The sequence below is a fragment of the Stigmatopora nigra genome, chromosome 7 (assembly GCF_051989575.1).
Source record: "Stigmatopora nigra isolate UIUO_SnigA chromosome 7, RoL_Snig_1.1, whole genome shotgun sequence".
NCBI classification, from domain to species: Eukaryota; Metazoa; Chordata; class Actinopteri; order Syngnathiformes; family Syngnathidae; genus Stigmatopora; species Stigmatopora nigra.
The window spans coordinates 3,249,586-3,265,938 of record NC_135514.1 but is presented as its reverse complement, the minus strand read 5'-3'; the positions used below and the strand labels follow the sequence as shown (position 1 = coordinate 3,265,938).

The 16,353-nt window shown below is 35.0% G+C and overlaps 1 long non-coding RNA gene across 3 annotated transcripts in view; it reads left to right on the top strand.

Moving 5' to 3' along the window:
• LOC144199288 (uncharacterized) overlaps positions 1-15,154 on the top strand; it is an 85,150-nt gene extending 69,996 nt beyond the window's left edge. The window contains exon 4 of one of the 3 annotated variants that reach the window (XR_013326880.1): positions 14,222-15,154. This is a non-coding gene — a long non-coding RNA (uncharacterized LOC144199288). Of the gene's footprint in view, positions 1-5,599; positions 5,698-9,931; positions 10,123-14,221 lie in introns of those variants that run through there. The other 2 variants (XR_013326879.1, XR_013326881.1) reach the window with 2 other exon arrangements.
• The last annotated feature ends 1,199 nt before the right edge of the window (positions 15,155-16,353 follow it).

Sequence of the window (16,353 nt, the reverse complement as noted above, 5' to 3'; positions counted from 1 at the left end):
AGTCCCTGGGAATCTCAGTGTGTTATTATATAATCTATAGAGACCCCTTATGAGGTTAAGGACTCTGATTGACCTGACAGAGAAAAATATAATTTGGCAGTCTTGAATCCGTCACTTGAAGTGTAAAAGATGGTTCAAGGCCATAAATTGATTTTGTGATGTGTGCACATCTGAGAAACATTCAACATGGTACGTGATAACCATTCAACATGGTTCTGATGCTTCTCAAAACCTTACAATTATCTTGAATAGTTTATTGCAAATGACAGAGGCTGTTAAAGCCAAAAAATCTTACCAACCCAACCGTTGCAAATAATAGTTGCCTCGGCCGGTCGCGGTTCAGCAATCCTTACTTCACTCATTGGTGGATTTTTATTCATTCATTCATTTTCCGAACCACTTATCCGCATAAGGGGTTGAGTCGGGTGCTGGAGCCTATCCCAACTCACTATGGGCACCAGGTGGGGGACAGCCTAAATTGGTGGCCAGCCAGGGAACCCAAGGAGATGGCCAATCGTTCACGCTCATCTTTTTTACACACCTGCTTATGGTGTTGTTTCCTTGTGGGAATTGGACCAAAGCCCTCTAATGGGAAAACGCTGCAGGAACAAAAAGTTTAGACATGCTGGATTATTCAATTGTATTAAAAATGCCAGAAAGAATCTATGTTCAATGGGGATGTTTTGTAGCATCAGAGTCTTTTGTAAAAAGTATAGGCGGACAAGTTTGGTTCCCAGTCATCTGAGGACAGACATTCATCCAAAAGTTAAACACTATTAAATGCCCCCTCAGTGTTCTGAGATTCTTAACTTACTGGAGGCATAACAAATACGATTTTGCAAGACTAGATATTCTAAGTGCTCTACAACAACACCATGTTTTGTCAGCAAACCAAATGTATGGTTTTGTAAATGTCTCTTGATGTGAGGTGCGAATAAACAATGGAGGGCTCATTTATCTTCGTTTGGATTTCCTACAATCGGTTGTTTTTGAACAGCGTTCACAGAAAATGTGTTTTTTATTCTTGAAAGACCATTAGGTCAGTATTCAGTAAAACAATGTGCAGTTCAGTTCCAACAAACCCTTAACATGGATAGATCTCATACAATTAAACTTGACTGCTGATATAAGGCTTAGTTATTATTATCCATAACTTTTATATAGAAATTATGCTAAGATGAATGGATGTTTTCTGACTGAAAATTGCCAATTAATTATACTCTGTGAAAATGATCACTTGACAAAGGCCACATCTACAACATTCATATGCATTAAACTAAGATTTACAGTGTAAACTGATGAGGTTTTACAATTTTTTAGAACACTATAATGTGTGCACGGCCAAAAATCATTCATTGTGTCATGCTATTTTAAAACATACAGTTCCCATGTTTTAAAATAGCATGACAATGAATGATTTTTGGCCAGTGCACACATTATAGTGTTCTGAAAAATTGTAAAACCTCATCAGTTAAGATGTCAGTTTTTCATAACAATCATCAGAAAATCACAGTGAGCTGACACTTTGTTTTCAGATGACAACAACTTAAATGTCAGATATTGGGCCATTCCAATAAGCTGTTCAACAAATTGCAGCACTCATTACCAAATTACCAATTGGGACATGGCCAATATCTGAGTTACAGTTTGACGTTTGACATTTGTTTTACTATTCACATTGCTCTTGCACAACTTTTAAATGTTAAAGTAAGTCATAATATCATTCTATTCTCAACAAGAACTAGACTTTCAAAAAAGGGGTTAAAATATTTATCGTTAAGACATTCACAAATCCTTTTTTTTAGTCAAGCATTACAAAATGTTGTGTCTTACCATTCAAAACTGCCCATAGAACACCAACATATGGGAATGTTTTAAAAAGTGGCGACACTTACCTCTGTATGTGTTTATAGAGGCCAAAAATTGAGTAATGTACTTATTGATCAATACAATACTGCTGATGTGTATCTTTTCTATTAGAGAAATATATCTATACATTTTCTAAAAACAATAAAACATGTCAGATTATGTTAGTAATTTAAAAATAGCTCAACATATACATTAGATATAATCGTTGTTATGGTTCCCAATTTTAAGTGCTATGAGGATGAGCAGTGTGTTTTCATAGTGGCAGATTAGGGATCAACTCTATACCCTCAGTGGGGTGCTTGGAAGTTCTTCGGAGTTAGCCCAGCCAAGTCTACGTGTTTTGTAAACCTGGAGAAAGATTTTTACCATTTTGTGTACTCTTGGAGTATAGGGTACCGGACCCCCCTGATGTAAAGGGTCCGGTGTCTTCATGATCAGTGTCAAAGCTTGGTCAGTGTAGCCTGGAGTAAATCGAATCTGTTTCCCATGAGGGTTAGACTCTGCCAAGGCTGCCCTTTGGCACTGTTCACTGTTCATAAGATTTATGGATGGAATATCTTTGCGTTGAGGGGGCCCGGTTTGGTGGCTTCAGTATTGAATTTCTGCATTTTATAGATAATTTAGTTCTGTTGGCTTCATCAGGCCACGATTGTCAAATTTCACTGTAGTGGGCAAATGAATAGGATGTGATTGGATAGGAGAATAAGCACCTCCAAATTTGAGACCATGGGGTGCTTATTCTTATATCCAACCACATCCTATTCATTTGCCCACTACAGTGAGATTGGCTGTTCGTCTCCTTATGCCCTATGATCGACTGGTCTCCGATTCATGGTGTCCCCCATCTCTGGCCCGGAGTCAGCTGGGATGGCTCCAGCACCTCCGAGACCTTAATGAGGATAAAGCGGTTCAGAAAATGAGATGAGATGTTGTATTTCTGAACAAAATGTATTGCTATTGGCACAATTTATCATCTGGGTAGGACTCCAAAATGTGATGATTTTTTTTTTTTTTTACAAGAAAATTACGCAACATCCATCCAACTTCTTCAACTGTTGTCTTTAGGGCTAAAGACAACCAGGGGGCTCATTTGTCAGTAGTGCACATCTGATACTCCCACTCACGTACAGCATTTATCTTGGACTTGTGCATAAGAAGATGAGCAAATTTAAGCACGTTTACCCTGCAGATGAACCAAATTGATTGGATTTCATTCAAATTTCTGTACAGATTAAGTTGAATTATTTAAATATATTTGTTTAATTTTGTGTACCTTGTAACATGAAACCAGTACAAGAGGATTTAGTTTGAATACAAATGCACATATATTGGTGATGAAAATTATCTCTGCAAAACAGGTTACACTTTGTAAAGGAGACATTTCTTTTTACTTGTTTAGCAAATAAACATCTCCATAGCAATAAGAGAACTACTCTCTAATTCCTGAGATAATATTGCAACATCTGCTGAACTGCCAAGGGTGGAGCAGAAAATGGTGAGAGAAAATAAGTAGCATGTTTTTGCAGAGTGACTTCAATGAAGAGGTTCTATTTACCTCAATGGACATTATTAATTTAAGTTCTAAAATTATTCATCTAGGTTCCTCTAGTCTTTTTCATATCTTGGTATTTACAGTATTCATATATCCAACAAATGAACTAATAAACACACACACACACACACACACACACACACATATATATATATATATATATATATATATATATATATATATATATATATATATATATATATATATATATATATATATATATATATATATATATATATATATATATATATATATATATATATATATATATATATATATATATATATATATATATATATATATATATATATATATATATATATATATATATATATATATATATATATATATATATATATATATATTCTCATTTATTAATAATTATAATTGTCCAACTGTTAAATTGTTATTGTCCCACTTTGCCTTATTTTCGTATGGAGAGGACATTTTTTTTAGTTTATGTAAATCATATGACTAGTCTATTTTGTCATTCCAGCTCTTGACATGTAAATGTGTAAAAGTAAAATTCTTTGGAAAAATAGACTGTTACTTGGAGAAAGAAATGCCAGATGACACAATTTTAATGTAGAACATATTGATTGTGGTGTTGTTGAATTTCATTATTTATTTATTATGTGATACTTTGCGGTCCCTGTGTGAAATTTTCATTGTTCCCCACATTCGGTACTTTCTTGGATACTTCAGCTCGCGTAGGTGATGTTTGGACTTTGTAGGAAACATTAAAGTTATAGTATAAAGGCAATATTTCCAAGTCAACAGATAATAAAAGAAAGAAGTTGGACACACTTGGCTGCAAAAAGTTGTTTGAATCAGGTTCGGTCTGAAGTTGTTAGCGTGGACTAGTACAATCGTGACTCATTGTGGCACGAAAAAAGATGACAAAATATATGACTGTGTGCTCAGGTGGAGAAGAGTGTTGAAACGTTTTATTGACATGATTATTATTATTAATAGTGTATATTGTACAATTGTTTTTCTGTGCTGTATATACTGTTATTTTTATGGGTTGTGTCCAGTTTATTATATGACCATTTTGTCTACTTTCCTATCTATTTCTATAATTATATATTCTATTCTATTTAAATGCCTTTGAGGTGGACAAACAATTGTACAATTGATGGCGAACTCAGCCAGGTAAATGTTTCAGTGACTGTTAAACAATGAAATGGATTGTTCTGGAAAATAGAACATTGGTGAATGTTTAGTGTTGGATAAATTTGAAAATGAGACTTAAGCGAAGTCTGCATTAGATTTACTGAATTGCTACCATAGCAATAGCAAAAGTCAAAACATAAATACGATCTACAAATTCAACACCAACAAGTAAACTAGTATAATGTAAAAAAAACCTCTGCCATGGAGCAATTGCATTTGAGTTGTGACCAGTATTGATTTCAGCCAGTTTTTCATGAAATGAATACGTTTCTTGCATTTCTTAAGCAATGTGCTGTTACTCGTCTCTTGCATTTCTAAAAGCCTCAAAACATCTGTCTCACATTGTGCATCTTTGTCTTTCCTTACCAATGAGGACACAATGGTGCCTTTGCTCTCCAACGCTAACAATCCTTTTTATTGACCAGAGGCCTACACCCTTTGAGGCACTGCTTGCTTTGTATTCATTCATTCATCTTCCAAACCGAGCATCCTCGAAAAGATTGCAGGGGTTCTTGAGCCTAAGCCAGCTGAATTTGAGCAAAACTCATACTTCTCCCTGGACTGGTCTTCCATAAGGCACACGGAGAGACAAACAACCATCCGCACTCACAATCATACTGCTACCAGCAGGTAAACTTTGTCGGATTGGTTAGTGATCTTGAGAATACCCACGACGTCATGGACTCAGACAATCCTAAAGGCTAGATCAGGGGTTGGGAACCTTTTTAATGAAGAGAGCCACAAACAATTCATATTCTTCTCATGTTATTCCTTGGTAGCCATACTCCGAATATACAAGTATAAATATATGTAAATGGGTGCCTTTTTTTGTAATTTTACCACTTTTAAAGTGGAAAAAACTGAATACTTTTGACAACATTCTTATGGAGTTGCTAATCAATGAGTATGCATTCTAGAAGTCTAATGCAAAAAAAATAAGAAGATTAAAGCAGCTTTATATGTAGTATCTCAGCCCTGTCACCAGCGGTTTTTGTATTTTAGCTCACAGGTTTGCGGAGAGCCAGATGCAACCATCAAAAGAGCCGGATGTGGCTCCCCAGCCATAGGTTCCGTACCCCTGGGCCGCGAGATGATACCGGTTGCAGTCTAGACAAGATCGGCTGCATTCACAGCATTTTTTGTGAGTCTTTTGGCTTAATATTGTAGTGAATTTTTATTTTATTTTATATTGGGATATTGAAACAGTCATCACTTAAAGGTAATGCATTTTTATCAGTGAAGAGTGTCTGTTCTCCACAGCGGTCAAAAGTCCATGACAAGCGAGTTCCCAGTGTAATTATATCGGATTTGGAATCTCTAATTGAATATAATTCATAAAGCCGTCTAAAGTAAAAATAATGTTGATGGAAAGCATTTTTCAAAGTTAACCTGCAGTTATCGGGAATACAATAAATGTTCTGATTAAGACAAAAAAACAAGTTGAAAATTGAGTTAGTTTGAAGTGCTGATGAAGTACACATTTTTATTTCTTCATTCAGCCGTTTTTTTGAAAATAGAATGTGTACAGTAATTCGTATATTAACGTAAGTCACAGATAATAAAAAAGAGGCTCTAGGAAAGTAAAGTTAGTGCTGTGATTACATTGGCATACTGGTTTAAGAAATAGTAGTATACAGTATTCCTATCTTGACTATAATGTAAATGTCCATGTCATTAGAAATGTAGAATATGAAATTCAGTCTATGTTTTATGAAGACATTAATAATTCATTTTCAGACTGTCAAAGATTTGTTCTGTCTTGCAAACAAAGAAAGGGCAATTGAACTGCAAAAAAATTAGAAGATGAGAAAACGTCATATGAAGCGATGACGTCTCTTTGTATCATTTGATATATTACAGTGTGGGAATTACAGGCTGTTACCTAAACAATGAGAGTTAGTCATTATTCTTCCAAACAAAATTGTGGTGAACAAAGATTTCTTAATGATCTAGTCTTACAAAATATATATTAAAGATAGGGATTAAATGTTTCATTTCAGCATGGAGAACTGAATACATCTGTGAAAAATTGAGCCAGGCAACTGTGAGTTCTTTTTTCTTTTAAAATGTTCTAAATGAAACAGTACCCACAAAACAATTGGCACTGTCGCAAAAGAGCTCCCTGAATAAGAAATGTGGCCCCAATAAACAAACATCCACATGTTTTATGCCCCATTTCATCAGTGTCAATCATGTAAATCAATTGGGGGAACTTTAAATCATGCTTCTTTCCAGGAAAAAAAAAATGGTTGCGCAAACTTTTTTAAATTGGTCGCTGTTTCAAACTTGGCAATCCAAGTTGTCTTTCTAAATCCAACCAATCTCATGTGACTAAAACAAAATTGGATAACACTTTTTTTTTAATCTACAGTCTATATAATAGTGAAACCTTTAAAACATTTACAGTAAATGCTTATGATTAAAATGCATGACATTATATCTCGATCAATGACTTACAAATTTTTCAGCAAAGTCAGGTTGCTTTGCCCACTATAACAACAAGGAATGTGTGTGTCTCAGTGGAATTTTATACAGCCTGTCACTGATAACATATTGTGGAAAACAGATAATTACTTTAAAAGATGTTGAATAAAATCAGTGGAAAGAAACATAGCTCTAAATCCTATTAACACTGACCCAACCATAATGGCAGTATTTGCCACAAGAAATGTTAGAACGTTAAAAAAAAGCATAACTTTTGAACCAAAGACCAATTCATGAATATGCTTGTGGATTACAAACACCAATTTTGAAATTATATGATTTGCGGACCCTCATATTTGCAAGTCGCTATTATTTCAATCAAATCCTGTCACGTTTTTTTTCATAAAACAATCACAAAAATGTCCCATTTTAATGTCTAAGCAGATATTACTTTGGTAGTGAGGTTTTTTAATAATTTAAATGTAATTGTGTAAGTCAATATCAAGATACTATAGGAAATCTAGCAGGCTTTTTGTATGATTCAACAGAAAATTTTGCCTAGCCAATGCAAGGTATTTCTATGTTGACAGCTTTAATTAGTTTTTCTCACAATGGTACTATTTGTTAATCATCCATTTTAGACTCAATAGCTTGACTGCTGTGTGCGTGTTAAACAACAATCAGACACATTTCTTATATGGCGGAACAATGTTCTGCAAGAGGTCAGTTTTTCGTGTTATTTTTGTTGTTTCTCATCACACCGCCGCAGTCGGCTAGAACTGAAAAGTTAGTGGCCAATTAGTGCCTGACCTCTGGTTTGGCTCAGTCAGCCCCATGGTGCCCTCTGTGCTGACAGGCTTTGACATGGCAGGCCAGCAGTTAATTGGATCAACAGGATTTCTCACATTCCTACCATGCTGATGTTTTGAGGGTGTGGGATTCATTTGTAATGGTATTTAATCGGAAAATCATAAAAAACCCATGAACTAAGTTACAAATTAGATAGCATAACAATTTATCCTAGTTCTTTATTTAAAGTAAGGTGTGAAATCCACCCTTGGAGAGTTAGGATGGGAGTTTAGTGAGGGAGTCACAGCTGAAGTGTTTCATAAAAGAAAAAACGCCTTGTCAAAAATGTCACTGCCACTATGGCATGAAAGTTATTATAATCCCTTTCTTTGACCATTCATTTATTGCACATGTGTCAAACTGGCAGCTTGAGGGCCAAATCTGGCCCACCGCATAATTTTGTGTGGCCCGGGAAAGTTAATCATGAGTGTCGACTTTCTGTTTTAGGATCAAATTAAAATGAAGAGTATAGATGTATATTACATTTCCTGATTTGCCCCCTTTTAAAACAATAATTGTAACTTTTAATCCATTTTTTCTGTTTTTTTTCATTCAAAAATCATATTGTTAAATCTAAAAATATATTTTAAAAAAGCTAAAAAAAACATTGTTTTAGATCTATAAAAAACTGAAAATTCCGGGCTTGTAATCCAGTTCTTTTAATTCATTTTAAAAAAAAAAATCTAAATATTATGTCTAAAATGGTCTGGCCCACGTGAAATCGAGGTGACGTTAACGTGGCCCGTGAACCAACCCGAGTCTGACACCCTTGATTTATTGCTTTAACATGTACCCTTCTACTTTTCACCCTACATCATTTCATTCTGTAGCTTGCTATTCTGTCTCTTAATATCCAGTGGCTGAAAACTACTGTTGACGAATGAGCTTTCAGCAAAGTTTCTACTTATTCTTGTAGTTGCAGCAACAACATTTTTTTTATCTATCCCCATGGATGGGGAAAGTTACAAAGTATATATGGAAAGACAGGCTGATGGAATACCACTCCATTGCTACCTGAACGAATTTTGTTCCTTCATGAAGATTTTCTGTTGATGATGTTTCTAGCTTCACTCCGTTGTGATTCTAACATTATTCAGTCGTTCATTTTTTCAACTGCGTAGCCTCACAAGGGACGCAGGGGGTGCCGGAGCCTATCCCCGCCAACTACAGGCCCAGGGCAGGGAACACCCTGAATCAGTGGCCACCCTACCCTGGCTGTTTTTGGGATATGTGAGATAACCAGAGTACCTAAAGAAAACCCACACAGAGAGAACACGCAAACTCCACGCAGTGAGTACCGACCAGGGATCGAATCCACGACCCAAGAACAGTGAGGCCGGCACGCTAACCACTCGGCTCCCGGTTCTTATATTATCCAAGTTAAAAAAAAACTGAGATATTCCATTTACAGGATATTAAATATGCGCTATTGCCATTGGTTGCCCAAATTTGTCAAATAATTATTATTTCAAGTTTGTTTATACTTCCAATTGAACAGGGCTTACCTTAGGTTGAGATTTTATGTTATTTTAGCATTAAATGGAACAATTACAAATAACTATTATCACAACCATTAAATAGATTAGTAAGTGTGGCTAATTAGAGTCCTGGCATTATAACAAACCATTTCCCATCATCTGTGGCTCATTTGTATCCAATTAACAAGCAGCCCTCTCAAAACTTAGCTTCATCTTTATTTCCTCTTCTTTCATATGTTCTTTGTTCCAGCTCCCCTATCACGCAGCTTATTGCACCACAAAACTTGCACAGTTACACTAAGTACCTTTTCTGATCAGTCCGGCTTTGTTCAAAAGCAAAAACAGCAGACAAGCCTGGATGCACATGTGCATTTCAGTCAATTTGATGTGGGTGTGGGTGTACCTCCCACTGCATTTTACTTTAATAGGCCACCACAAAGACAGACTCCCTGCCAGTTTAAGGATGAAAGTACACATATCTTACCCATGAAGGACTTTGGATAAGAAGTGAACATATAGTTACATATTTCAGTCACATCCTTTGTTATTGTACAGTATTGATTGAATGTTTTCCATTTTTCAGGGTTGTGGAGGAGCTGCCGCCTATCCGAGTTTACTTAGTTGGGAAACTGGCTCCTGTATTGGTGGTCATTTATTTACAAGGTACATACAAACACAACTATTGATTCTCATATTTACACCAACAGTGAATGGGAAACGAATGGACGGTGCAGCAGTTCAGATAATTAAACAGTTATCTCACTACAACGTACATTTAAGTCAACAATGTAACTCTTTGTTAAAGAAAAAAAATGAATTAAAAATCAAAATAATAAAACTTGGGCAGCCTGGCAGATGAGTGGTTTCCGTGTTGGCCTCACAGTTATGGGGTCCTGGGTTTGATCCCCAGCTCTTGTGTGGAGTTTGTATGTTCTACCCCGGATATACAATGCTTTTCTCCGGGTACTTTGGCTTACTCCCACATTCCCCAAAAAAATGCATGGTAAACTGGTTTAAAACTATATATTTTTTTCTAATTATGAGTATCAGCGTGATTGATTATCCGTCTCCTTGTGGACACCAATTCAGGTTGCCCTCCACCTGGTCCGTCAGCTGGGATAGGCTCCAGCACCCCCTCTGATCCTTGGCGGTACAGAAAATGAATGAATGAATGAAAGCTTAACAAAACTTCTATTCTTCCTGTCTTGAAATATGTGGCAGCCAGTAATAACCATGATGCCATTTGTAATTCAGTTGCTAATTTCATTATATCCCTATCTACTTTTTATTTGACGGATTATTTATTGAACAAACTGCTAATAATAACTGCCTCTAGAGCCAGCCACTGTTGATGTTTTGGATTTTTTTGGATAAAATCTTGCAGTGGGAGAGGAGCTATATGATGGAATATTTTGTAAACTAAGATGGCATCTGCATATTTAACAGTATTATTTCAGTTCAGGCGTTTTTTTTTTTTAATATCCGACAGTGGTGGTATGTCGTTTTTGGTAGTGGTTCAGAAAATGAGATGTGATGAGATGTAGGATTGATTTAATTTTTTATATAATAAGAATATGATTTTCTTGACGTGTTTTTGCTCATTTAAAATTTTCTTTAAGCCTGATACAGATAATTGGGGAAATGTATGATGCATGAAACTCTGTAAGCCCACGTGGCACAGATTCAAACACAGAATCTCTCAACGGGACACACTTTCTGAGCGCTATTCCCACTGTGCTGTCTACGATAATGATTAAATAAATTCATGATAATATCATACGGTAGCCCGAAAGGATTACCCCCATCACAAACGTTCTGCACAATTTGGCAACTGTTTCAAAAGATGAGATAAATCCATGTGCTTACCTCTGCAACAATTATCCCAAATTGCTACAAATCAAAGAAGAAACAGCATGAAATCGAGTAGCACAGCACATCACCAACTCCACATCAAACAATGTTTTCAGGGTTCAGACAAATTTTCCCCTTCAATGACCACACCTCCATTCATTCCACGTTTTTCCCCTATTAATGGAGAAAGCCGTTTAGCCCATGTCTGTGAACATGGGTCAATCCTTCAATTAAACTAGTAAATGTGAGTGAATCAAGCTGGAATAAATCCTTCTTTCCAGGTGAGTCAATTCAAGTTGACTGACTCAGTCTGCGGTCACAGCAGTGCCCCATTTCGCTCTTTTGCTGAATTTCATTCATTTGACTGTAAAAGGACACCACAAGCCAAAAGAGTCTTTTCAGCTTTTTTCAACCAATTAGTTTTCTTTACACACAACACTCCCAGTTAGGGGGTCTCAAGGTGAAAAAAAACATTTTTTTATGTTAAATGAGGTCTATTGGCATTTACATTTGTAACTGGTTATCTTTAAAATGGGCTGTTGAATGTTATTAGTCTAGCAATACAAGCTGGTTACTACTGGTGATGATGGGAAATAGCAAAGTAGTAGTACTTTGTTCAATATTTTTGAGTTCACAGTTTGGCATAATGCAAAAATAAAAAAAAATGCTCAAGCATAATTATATGCTTCTTTTCATTTGCATTTGTTGAAGACAGTAGTGTCAGCAAATTTCTTTTTAACAGTTTCATTTAGAACATTTAAATATTTATTTTCATAGAGAGCACTTCTGTGTTCAATCGGAAAAAGCAGTGCATCTTGATTTTTGTTTCAAGCACTAGATCAGGGGTCTCCAAACTATTCCAGAAAAGGCTTGTGAAAGAGCCAATAGGATAGTCCGTCACCTGGGCACTGTGGCACCGACACTACCTCTAATTCCGCTTTAATCATAATTTTTTCATTAGACTCTTCTGCATGAAAACTTCCACTGATACTCGTTGATTAGCAATAGTGTAAGAATGGTATGTCAAAAGAAGTCAGATATTTTTTGTCCTTTAAAAGTGGTGAAATAACAACAAATGCACACATTGTATTTTTTTATTATCCTTATTATTCATTGTATTTTTTCTTTTAAATGCTGAGGAATGGCTCTCAATGAAAAACATTTGAAAATATGAATTGTTTATGGCTCTCTCCATCAAAAAGGTTCCCGACCCCTGATCTAGCGTAACACTTAAACCAATAATATTTTTTTGTAATATCCCTCTATCAATTTATGTGAATGTGTACATTTTTAATGAACAAAATGCAGAATGACAGTGGCTCACTCTATAGCACATGTGTCAAAGTGGCGGCCTGGGGGCCAGATCTGGCTCGCCACATTTTTTTGTGTGGCCCGGTGAAAGTAAATCATGAGTGCCAACTTAGTGTTTTAGGATCGAATTAAAATGAAGAGTATAGATGTATATACATATTCCTGATTTTACCCCTTTTAAATCAATAATTGTAATTTTTTAATCCATTTCTGTATTTTTTAATCCATTATTTCTGTATTTTTGGTTCAAAAATAATTTTGTAAAATCTAAAAATATATTTTAAAAAAGCTAAAATAAACATTGTATTAGATCTATAAAAAAACTTAATATGCAGGGCTTTTAATCCAGTTCTTTTAATCCATTTATTTAAAAAAAAAATCTAAATATTATATCTAAAATGGTCCGACCCACATGAAATCAAGTTGAGGTTAAAACGGCCCGCGAACCAACCCGAATCTGACACCCTTGCTCTATAGGCTCAACATTATGATACACATGGAAGTGGCCCTTAAAAGCTCGATACAAACCATGAGTCTTCCCCAACTACTGTATCTAAACAATTTACCACTAAAAACAAACTCTAGTATTTGAGTGGTGTGCGGCTTAGCTGTATTCACAACATCAATCTGTTTGGTAAGTATTTCCAGAATAAGTGTTTTCATGTGGCCCCCTGATGATGTCGAGGTTCACTTGCCTGACTTTGTTGCGGGCAGGCGCGTGCTTGATTCCCGCTGGTGGCAGTATTGTATTGAATTGAATGTCTTTATTGTCATTAAATAAGTATAATGGATTGTGAGTGTGAATAATCAAAAATGAATGAATGAATTAATATTTTCATGTTGTAAGTTATAGTAACCAATCAGAAAAACTGTTTCCAGATTTTGATTTTTAAACTGCATTTTATCAACATATAGCTAATATCTAAATTTCAGACATTCTTACAAAAAAGGAGAAAAAATATGGTCATTGAATGCTACTGCATATATATATATATATATATATATATATATATATATATATATATATATATATATATATATATATATATATATATATATATATATATATATATATATATATATATATATATATATATATATATATATATATATATATATATATATATATATATATATATATATATATATATATATATATATATAAAATATCGCTTAGTGAATATTTTTTCCCTCATTCAATCCTTCATTCATTCTTTACTGCATCAATATTTCAAATACTTATCCCGCAATCATTTTTTCCTTCAGTATCTCAACTGTTTTTCCTCCTCTGCTACCACTCGCTACCTCATTTCCCCTCCTCCGCAGTTGCTTTGTCATGTTTAAACCGAAACGTGGGAAGGGAAGGAAGGGAGTTTGAATTTGTCAGAGATGTTGCCGTAATCCCATCTGAATACATTGTCTGTGAATGCATCTTTACCAAACACTTTCTTGACCACTATCCAAGCCTCTTGTGTTTGAATGAGCCAAAACAATACTCTAGAGAAGCACACATGACACACACATTGACACTTGCTCTCAGTACCACTAAATCAGCATCAACAAGCCAGTGATAAAACTAACCAAATATTACACCATCCTTGTATAGTGTATGACAGAATAGCTTGTAAAACAGTACGATTCTCATGTATTGTTACTGCCTATTTATTTCAACATTCATATAAAGTTGTGGAAAATGTGTTTTGTTTTACAGAATATCTGATGACTTGTATCAGGCAGCTGGCTCCACATTCTTAAATGGATTAATGTTATGCTTCCTTTTCTCGGATGTTTACATTGCAATATATCATTGTGCACACATTCCAAGGATGCAGACCCTGACAGCACCATTTTTACTTTTATTTCCTCCAAAGAGGAAAGTTCAATTGTGGTCACTTTAAAACTGGAAGTTAGCCCAAGACAACTCTTTCTTTGAATTTATGCTAATCACTGCATGTAAGCAAAATAGTTCTACAAACATTCAAGTAGTCCATAAAAAATTAGTGTAAATAATTATTTTGTCCAATTTGTGCCTTGTTTCTCGCCCACTATTAGCTGGGAAAGGCTTCAGTTTATGATGGTTTCTGGAAATTTGGACAAATGTTGCACTTAACAGCACTTAGTCGTCTGTTTTCCAACTTTTTTTTCTTTGCTCGGTTTGGCAAACTGTTTGGTTTTGGGATGTTCATGAATGTAATAGCAAACTCTCGAGCTGTACAGGATAAATGAAACCAAAGTATAATCTCTTTCAAAGGAAGAAACAGCGTTTGTGTACTTGCATCTCATTTTTACTGTATCTGAAATTTACACTCACTTTTATAGTGTAACTAAATAATGCAAATTAACTTCACACTATGTATAACCAAGGCCTCTTTTCAATTTGACTAGGAGACTGATTTATTTAATGTCATGGCATACGGATTAAAGATTTTCCTTGCCGATATATCATCACCCACATGATATTCTGGAGCCAAGTTTTTAACTTATGCCAAAAATGGGACCAAGACAAATTATTTCCTGACATTTTGCAACAATAATGTTATTTTAACCCGCGTAGTAAATTGGGGGAAACATATTTTAAAGAGGCAAAATAAATCAAACAACTGAGATGTCACTAAAATAATGGGCACACTTTTTTTATAACTCTATCCAGTATTAATCAATCACATTCCAACTCATGTTAACTATTCCAAGTTTTAATATTCTATTATGCCTAAAGCTTTTGTTATGATACAAATCCTTCAAGGTCTGAAGTGTTTCTATCCACAACAGTTTACACTAAAACAACATTAGACATGTTATTAGTAATTGCTCAAGTTGTATAAATCTGGTCATGATGTGCTGTTTTGCCAAGTGAAGACAGAATGGTCCCATCTGATAGTATAGTAGTTCACTGGCCTAACTTCGGTACCAGCAGCGTGGAATCAATTCCCGCTCAGTGGCAGTGATTGAGCCTCCAAATCAATGTCTGTCTCTTTGTGTGCCTACAGCTGTCAGGTTACCAGTTTAGGGTGTAGTCCGCCTCTCGCCCGAAGTCAGCTGGGGTTGACTCCAGCACCCCGTGATCCTGGCCAGGGTTAAAATTGTTGGAAAAAAATATTAATTCAATTTCATCCATTTTCTGTATCACCTGGCCAAATAAGCATACGTTTTGGATTTTAGTTATTTGAATTCACTGAAAGTAACAACAGCATTGGATTTTTACCAAAATATAATCATCTCTTGTCCAAGTGAATCAAATGAATGATAACACGACACTTTACCCCCATCTAGTGTCTGTTAACGTCAGTTGCAATCTCTCTCCTTTCTCACTCAATTCCTGATAAAAGTTCTCCCAACAAAACCCAGCTTGATTCAATATAGAAGAAAAAACATTTATTACATTTAATTTTATGATTTATTTCTCAATAAATCTTAATTTACTCATTGTATATGAGAAATTAAATTAATGTGATCATTTTTCTAAAACAAATCTATCTAACTTGTTTACATTCACATTTTCTTACTGTGTTAATTCAAAAAAAGGTTTTTAATATAGTTTAATTCCTCATTTTGTAATCATTTTTTATTGATTTTTTTCAGTTTTTAGAAAGCGACGCTCTGAGAAAAAAAGACCTCGTAATACACAAATATATTAGAAAGTTCAATACAAAAATTAATGCGTACAAAACTTACTTATATTTGCATAACTCATCGATGCCAATAAAGGTCCAATCCATTATAGCTGGCATCCCAACCAAAAAAAATAAAGATGTCTATCGTATCATTTTAACTGGGAGGGCTAGTAGTGATCATTCAGACTACATAGCCAAAATTTATTGGACGTCTTTCCAAGCCAGTGAATGA